We start from the raw sequence: 7,711 nt of genomic DNA, 5'->3' as shown, positions 1-7,711 counted from the left end.
AGGAGGAAGGAGGAGGAGGAAGAGGAGGGTTAGTTACCTGTATAGTAAGAGGTAAAGTACTGCCCCAGATCATACTGGTGGGAGGAGGAAGGAGGAGGAGGAAGAGGAGGATTAGTTACCTGTATAGTATGAGGTATACTACTACCCCAGATCATAGCAGCAGGAGGGAGGGGCGGAGGGAATCCCCAGAAGCCCCGGGGAACCAGGTGTTGGACGCCAGCGCTCAGCTGATAGGATGGTGATCTCTGGACGGCTTTAATAACATGGAGAGGACATCAGTATGCCACAGGCCAGAGGTATGCCACAGGCCAGAGGCATGCCACAGGCCAGAGGTATGCCACAGGCCAGAGGTATGCCACAGGCCAGAGGCATGCCGCAGGCCAGAGGCATGCCGCAGGCCAGAGGTATGCCACAGGCCAGAGGTATGCCACAGGCCAGAGGTATGCCACAGGCCAGAGGTATGCCACAGGCCAGAGGTATGCCACAGGCCAGAGGTATGCCACAGGCCAGAGGTATGCCACAGGCCAGAGGTATGCCACAGGCCAGAGGTATGCCACAGGCCAGAGGTATGCCACAGGCCAGAGGCATGCCACAGGCCAGAGGTATGCCACAGGCCAGAGGTATGCCACAGGCCAGAGGTATGCCACAGGCCAGAGGTATGCCACAGGCCAGAGGTATGCCACAGGCCAGAGGTATGCCACAGGCCAGAGGTATGCCACAGGCCAGAGGTATGCCACAGGCATGCCACAGGCCAGAGGGCATGCCACAGGCCAGAGGTATGCCACAGGCCAGAGGTATGCCACAGGCCAGAGGTATGCCACAGGCCAGAGGTATGCCACAGGCCAGAGGCATGTCACAGGCCAGAGGCATGCCACAGGCCAGAGGCATGCCACAGGCCAGAGGCATGCCACAGGCCAGAGGTATGCCACAGGCCAGAGGTATGCCACAGGCCAGAGGTATGCCACAGGCCAGAGGTATGCCACAGGCCAGAGGCATGCCACAGGCCAGAGGTATGCCACAGGCCAGAGGTATGCCACAGGCCAGAGGTATGCCACAGGCCAGAGGTATGCCACAGGCCAGAGGCATGCCACAGGCCAGAGGTATGCCACAGGCCAGAGGTATGCCACAGGCCAGAGGTATGCCACAGGCCAGAGGTATGCCACAGGCCAGAGGCATGCCACAGGCCAGAGGTATGCCACAGGCCAGAGGTATGCCACAGGTATGCCACAGGCCAGAGGTATGCCACAGGCCAGAGGTATGCCACAGGCCAGAGGTATGCCACAGGCCAGAGGTATGCCACAGGCCAGAGGCATGCCACAGGCCAGAGGCATGCCACAGGCCAGAGGTATGCCACAGGCCAGAGGTATGCCACAGGCCAGAGGTATGCCACAGGCCAGAGGTATGCCACAGGCCAGAGGTATGCCACAGGCCAGAGGCATGTCACAGGCCAGAGGTATGCCACAGGCCAGAGGCATGCCACGGGCCAGAGGTATGCCACAGGCCAGAGGTATGCCACAGGCCAGAGGTATGCCACAGGCCAGAGGTATGCCACAGGCCAGAGGCATGCCACAGGCCAGAGGTATGCCACAGGCCAGAGGTATGCCACAGGCCAGAGGTATGCCACAGGCCAGAGGTATGCCACAGGCCAGAGGCATGCCACAGGCCAGAGGTATGCCACAGGCCAGAGGTATGCCACAGGACAGCAGTATGCCACAGGACAGAGGTATGCCACAGGCCAGAGGTATGCCACAGGCCAGAGGTATGTAATCAAAGCTCAATCTATCATGATGAAAACACCAGAAAGCTAAACGTGGGTGTTTCGGATCTGATGTGGATCTGATCAGGATCTGATGTGGATCTGATCTGATGTGGATCTGATGTGGATCTGATGCGGATCTGATGTGGATCTGATGTGGATCTGATCTGGATCTGATCTGATGTGGATCTGATGTGGATCTGATGTGGATCTGATGTGGATCTGATCTGATCTGTGAAATGCATCACTAAACTCAGCCGTAAACTTACCTCCTGTCTCTGGGGTTGCTCTCGCTCAGGGAAGTGGATCTAGTTGACGCTGAGACAGAGAAACACCGGTTTTTATTGATTTGTATTGAACCAGGAGGAACTATTGAGGTCTGAAAAACCTCTTACACAAGGAACAGACACCTGGTCAAGAGGGGCAATTTAGCCATCACACTCATTATAAAGCTCTTAACATAAGATGGTCTAGTCATAATGCCGTGTTCAAACCAACTGGGAACTTGGAAATATCAGACATCCAACTTCAGCGTGTTCAAGACAACTGGGAACTCAGGGGAAAAAACTGGTACAACTGGCTAAAATCGCTTTGAAGTGTAATTCAACTCTGGAACTCAGGCCTCTTTCTAGAGCTCTGACTTTACGACCTGAAGGTCACTGACGTCACGATTTGACCTCGTATTTTTCCAGTTCCCAGTTGTCTTGAAAGCGGCAAGTGCTACTAACACCAAAACATCTTTATAGCACTAACAACAGTTCCCTAGCCTACACACTGATCTTGGGTCAGCTTTGTATTCTTCCCCACTAACGATTAAGGTTATGCTTTGTTGAAGGGAAGCTGATCCTAGATCTGTACCCAGGGGAAACTAGCAGCTCCTATATACAGACAAGTCATCCGTTGTTGTGTAGAGTAATAAAGGAAGTGATACTCACTCCTCTTAATGGCAGCCCTGATGGAGGACAGAGGTCCTGGCTGGAGGAAAGGAAGAATCAGGGGAAAGAGAAAGTTCACCTGCTATCTTTCTCCATTACAGAATACACAGTGCAGGTTTCCTTCTAGAAACACAGCTAAGGTGTGTGTGTATTTATTATGGATCCCCATTCGTTATAACATGTACAGAAAAGACAGGAATGCCAAAGGTGGAGGTGCTGCTGTTTATATTCAGAACCACATTCCTGTAAAGATTAGAGAAGATCTCATGTTAAATACTGTTGTAGTAATATGGCTACAGGTTCATCTGCCTCACCTAAAGCCCATTCTGGTGGGAAGCTGCTATAGACAGTCAGTATCTGGATAATGTTAAATACTGTTGTAGTAATATGGCTACAGGTTCATCTGCCTCACCTAAAGCCCATTCTGGTGGGAAGCTGCTATAGACCACCAAGTGCTAACAGTCAGTATCTGGATAATGTTAAATACTGTTGTAGTAATATGGCTACAGGTTCATCTGCCTCCCCTAAAGCCCATTCTGGTGGGAAGCTGCTATAGACCACCAAGTGCTAACAGTCAGTATCTGGATAATGTTAAATACTGTTGAAGTAATATGGCTACAGGTTCATCTGCCTCACCTAAAGCCCATTCTGGTGGGAAGCTGCTATAGACCACCACGTGCTAACAGTCAGTATCTGGGTAACGTGTGAAATGTTTGATAATGTAAGTGATATCAACAGAGAGGTATATTTTCTGGGTGATTTTCAATATTTACTGGCTTTAATCAGGCTGCCCACTCAAGACAAAGCTTCAAACTGTAACCAGTACCTGCAACCTGGTTCAGGTTATCAGTCAACCTACCAGGGTAGTTACAAACAGCACAGGAATGACATCATCAACATGTATTGATCACATCTTTACTGATGATGCAGATATTTGCTTTAAAGCCGTATCTAGATCCATAGGATGTAGTGATCACAATATAGCAGCCATATCTAGGAAAACCAAAGGCTGGGCCTAATATAGTGTATAAGAGGTCAGGCTGGGCCTAATATAGTGTATAAGAGGTCAGGCTGGGCCTAATATAGTGTATAAGAGGTCAGACTGGGCCTAATATAGTGTATAAGAGGTCAGGCTGGGCCTAATATAGTGTATAAGAGGTCAGGCTGGGCCTAATATAGTGTATAAGAGGTCAGGCTGGGCCTAATATAGTGTATAAGAGGTCAGGCTGGGCCTAATATAGTGTATAAGAGGTCAGGCTGGGCCTAATATAGTGTATAAGAGGTCAGGCTGGGCCTAATATAGTGTATAAGAGGTCAGGCTGGGCCTAATATAGTGTATAAGAGGCCAGGCTGGGCCTAATATAGTGTATAAAGAGGTCAGGCTGGGCCTAATATAGTGTATAAGAGGTCAGGCTGGGCCTCATATAGTGTATAAGAGTCATACAAGAAGTTTTGTAGTGATTCCTATGTTGATGATGTAAATAATATTTGCTGGTCTGTGGTGTGTAATGAGGAGCAACCAGACGCTGCTGGTCTGTGGTGTGTAATGAGGAGCAACCAGGCACGCTTCTGGTCTCCGGGCAGCCGAGCGGAAATGGAGGAAAACTCGCCTCCCTGCGGACCTGGCATCCTTTCACTCCCTCCTCTCTACATTTTCCTCCTCTGTCTCTCTGCTGCTAAAGCCACTTTCTACCATTCTAAATTCCAAGCATCTGCCTCTAACCCTAGGAAGCTCTTTGCCACCTTCTCCTCCCTCCTGAATCCCTCCCCCTCCCTTCCCTCTCTGCAGATGACTTCGTCAACCATTTTGAAAAGAAGGTCGATGACATCCGATCCTCGTTTGCTAAGTCAAACGACACCGCTGGTTCTGCTCACACTCCCCTACCCTATGCTCTGACCTCTTTCTCCCCTCTCTCTCAGATGAAATCTCGCGTCTTGTGACGGCTGCCGCCCAACAACCTGCCCGCTTGACCCTATCCCCTCCTCTCTTCTCCAGACCATTTCCGGAGACCTTCTCCCTTACCTCACCTCGCTCATCAACTCATCCCTGACCGCTGGCTACGTCCCTCCCGTCTTCAAGAGAGCGAGAGTTGCACCCCTTCTGAAAAACCTACACTCGATCCCTCTCCGATGTCAACAACTACAGACCAGTATCCCTTCTCTTTTTCTCTCCAAACCTCTTGAGCGTGCCGTCCTTGGCCAGCTCTACCGCTATCTCTCTCAGAATGACCTTCTTGGATCCAAATCAGTCAGGTTTCAAGACTAGTCATTCAACAGAGACTAACTCTTCTCTGTATCACGGAGCGCTCCGCACTGCTAAAGCTAACTCTCTCTCCTCTGCTCTCATCCTTCTAGACCTATCGGCTACCTTGATACTGTGAACCGTCAGATCCTCCTCTCCACCCTCTCCGAGTTGGGCATCTCCGGGCGCCCACGCTTGGATTGCGTCCTACCTGACAGGTCGCTCCTACCAGGTGGCGTGGCGAGAATCTGTCTCCTCACCACGCTCTCACCACTGGTGTCCCCCAGGCTCTGTTCTAGGCCCTCTCTTATTCTCGCTATACACAAGTCACTGGCTCTGTCATAACCTCACATGGTCTCTCCTATCATTTGCTATGCAGACGACACACAATTAATCTTCTCCTTTCCCCCTTCTGATGACCAGGTGGCGAATCGCATCTCTGCATGTCTGGCAGACATATCAGTGTGGATGACGGATCACCACCTCAAGCTGAACCTCAGCAAGACGGAGCTCCTCTTCCTCCCGGGGAAGGACTGCCCGTTCCATGATCTCGCCATCACGGTTGACAACTCCATTGTGTCCTCCCTCCCTAGGAGCTAAGAACCTTGGCGTGATCCTGGACAACACCCTGACGTTCTCAATAACATCAAGGCGGTGTCCCGTTCCTGTAGGTTCATGCTCTACAACATCCGCAGAGTACGACCCTGCCCTCACACAGGAGGCGGCGCAGGTCCTAGTCCAGGCACTTGTCATCTCCCGTCTTGATTACTGCAATCCCGCTGTTGGCTGGGCTCCCTGCCTGTGCCATTAAACCCCCTACAACTCATCCAGAACGCCGCAGCCCGTCTGGTGTTCAACCTTCCCCAAGTTCTCTCACGTCACCCCGCTCCTCCGCTCTCCCACTGGCTTCCAGTTGAAGCTCGCATCCGCTACAAGACCATGGTGCTCGCCCTACGGAGCTGTGAGGGGAACGGCACCTCAGTACCTCCAGGCTCTGATCAGGCCCTACACCCAAACAAGGGCACTGCGTTCCATCCACCTCTGGCCTGCTCGCCTCCCTACCACTGAGGAAGTACAGTTCCCGCTCAGCCCAGTCAAAACTGTTCGCTGCTCTGGCCCCCAATGGTGGAACAAACTCCCTCCACGACGCTCAGGACAGCGGAGTCAAATCACCACCTTCCGGAGAGACACCCTGAAACCCCACCTCTTCAAGGAATACCTAGGATAGGTAAGTATGGTAAGTAATCCTTCTCACCCCCCTTCCCCCCAACAAGATTTAGATGCAAGTGGCTTTCCACTGGTTGTCATAAGGTGTATGCACCAATTTGTAAGTCGCTCTGGATAAGAGCGTCTGCTAAATGACTTAAATGTAATGTAAATGTAATGTAAATGTAATGAGGGAGCAACCAGACGCTTCTGGTCTGTGGTGTGTAATGAGGAGCAACCAGACGCTGCTGGTCTGTGGTGTAATGAGGGGAGCAATCAGAGCTGCTGGTCTGTGGTGTAATGAGGAGCAACCAGACGCTGTGGTCTGTGGTGAGTAATGAGGAGCAACCAGATGCTGCTGGTCTGTGGTGAGTAGAGGAGCAACCAGACGCTGCTGGTCTGTGGTGAGTAATGAGGAGCAACCAGACGCTGCTGGTCTGTGGTGTGTAATGAGGAGCAACCAGACGCTGCTGGTCTGTGTCAACCAGAAGCTGTGGTCTGTGGTGTGTAATGAGGAGCAACCAGACGCTGCTGGTCTGTGGTGTGTAATGAGGAGTAACCAGACGCTGCTGGTCTGTGGTGTGTAATGAGGGAGCAACCAGACGCTGTTGGTCTGTGGTGAGTAATGAGGAGCAACCAGGCGCTGCTGGTCTGTGGTGTGTAATGAGGAGCAACCAGACGCTGCTGGTCTGTGGTGTGTAATGAGGAGCAACCAGACGCTGCTGGTCTGTGGTGTGTAATGAGGGAGCAACCAGACGCTGCTGGTCTGTGGTGTGTAATGAGGGAGCAACCAGACGCTGCCCTGGGACATTAATGAAACTACTTTTCCCAGTTACTAATAAACACCCATTAAGAACATGACTGTAAAAACATTTATCCTGTGAACTGACGAGAATTTAAAAAGTGTTTGGTTGAGAGGGATGAGGCAAAGAGATGGCAAATAAGTCTGGCTGTACAACCGATTGGGCAAACGAACTGCAAGTTGACAAATCATGAGACTAAACTGAATGAAAACAAGAAGAAACTACACTATGAAACAAAGATAAATGACAAAGAATGACAGTTAAACGCTTTTGGAAGCACCTTAAATTACATTTTGGGGAAAAAGGCAAACTCAGCTCCATTATTCATAGAATCAGATGGATCATTCATCACAAAAGCTGAATACTTTAATTACTTTTCATTGGCAAGATTAGCAATCTGAGGGATGACATGCCAACACCAAACACTGACACTACACATCAAAGTATAACTGTATCGGACCAAATTATGAAGACAAGAACTGTACTTTGAAATCCCTAAAGTCAGTGTGGAAGAGGTTAAAAAAAAAAGTGAGTGTTTGTCTATCAACAATGACAAGCCACCGGGGTCTGACAATCTGGATGGAAACTTACTGAGGACAATAGCAGACAATTTAGCCACTCAGGAACCCCATTAGTTCCCAAGCAAGGCAGCAGCGCCTTCCTGGGGTTTACTATGGATCCCCATTAGTTCCTGCCAAGGCAGCAGCTACTCTTCCTGGGGTTTATTATGGATCCCCATTAGTTCCTGCCAAGGCAGCAGCTACTCTTC

General features: G+C 50.7%; 1 long non-coding RNA gene across 1 annotated transcript; it reads left to right on the top strand.

Annotated features, from left to right (window-relative positions):
* The first annotated feature begins 2,959 nt into the window (after positions 1-2,959).
* On the top strand, positions 2,960-4,424 carry LOC127922691 (uncharacterized). Its single transcript, XR_008111930.1, has 3 exons — positions 2,960-3,088; positions 3,201-3,787; positions 3,819-4,424. It is a non-coding gene; the product is annotated as an uncharacterized LOC127922691 (long non-coding RNA).
* The last annotated feature ends 3,287 nt before the right edge of the window (positions 4,425-7,711 follow it).

This window comes from Oncorhynchus keta, unplaced genomic scaffold (assembly GCF_023373465.1).
Source record: "Oncorhynchus keta strain PuntledgeMale-10-30-2019 unplaced genomic scaffold, Oket_V2 Un_contig_26763_pilon_pilon, whole genome shotgun sequence".
Lineage (NCBI taxonomy): Eukaryota > Metazoa > Chordata > Actinopteri > Salmoniformes > Salmonidae > Oncorhynchus > Oncorhynchus keta.
The sequence above is the reverse complement of the archived record's forward strand: the minus strand, read 5'-3'. Positions and strand labels throughout refer to the sequence as shown.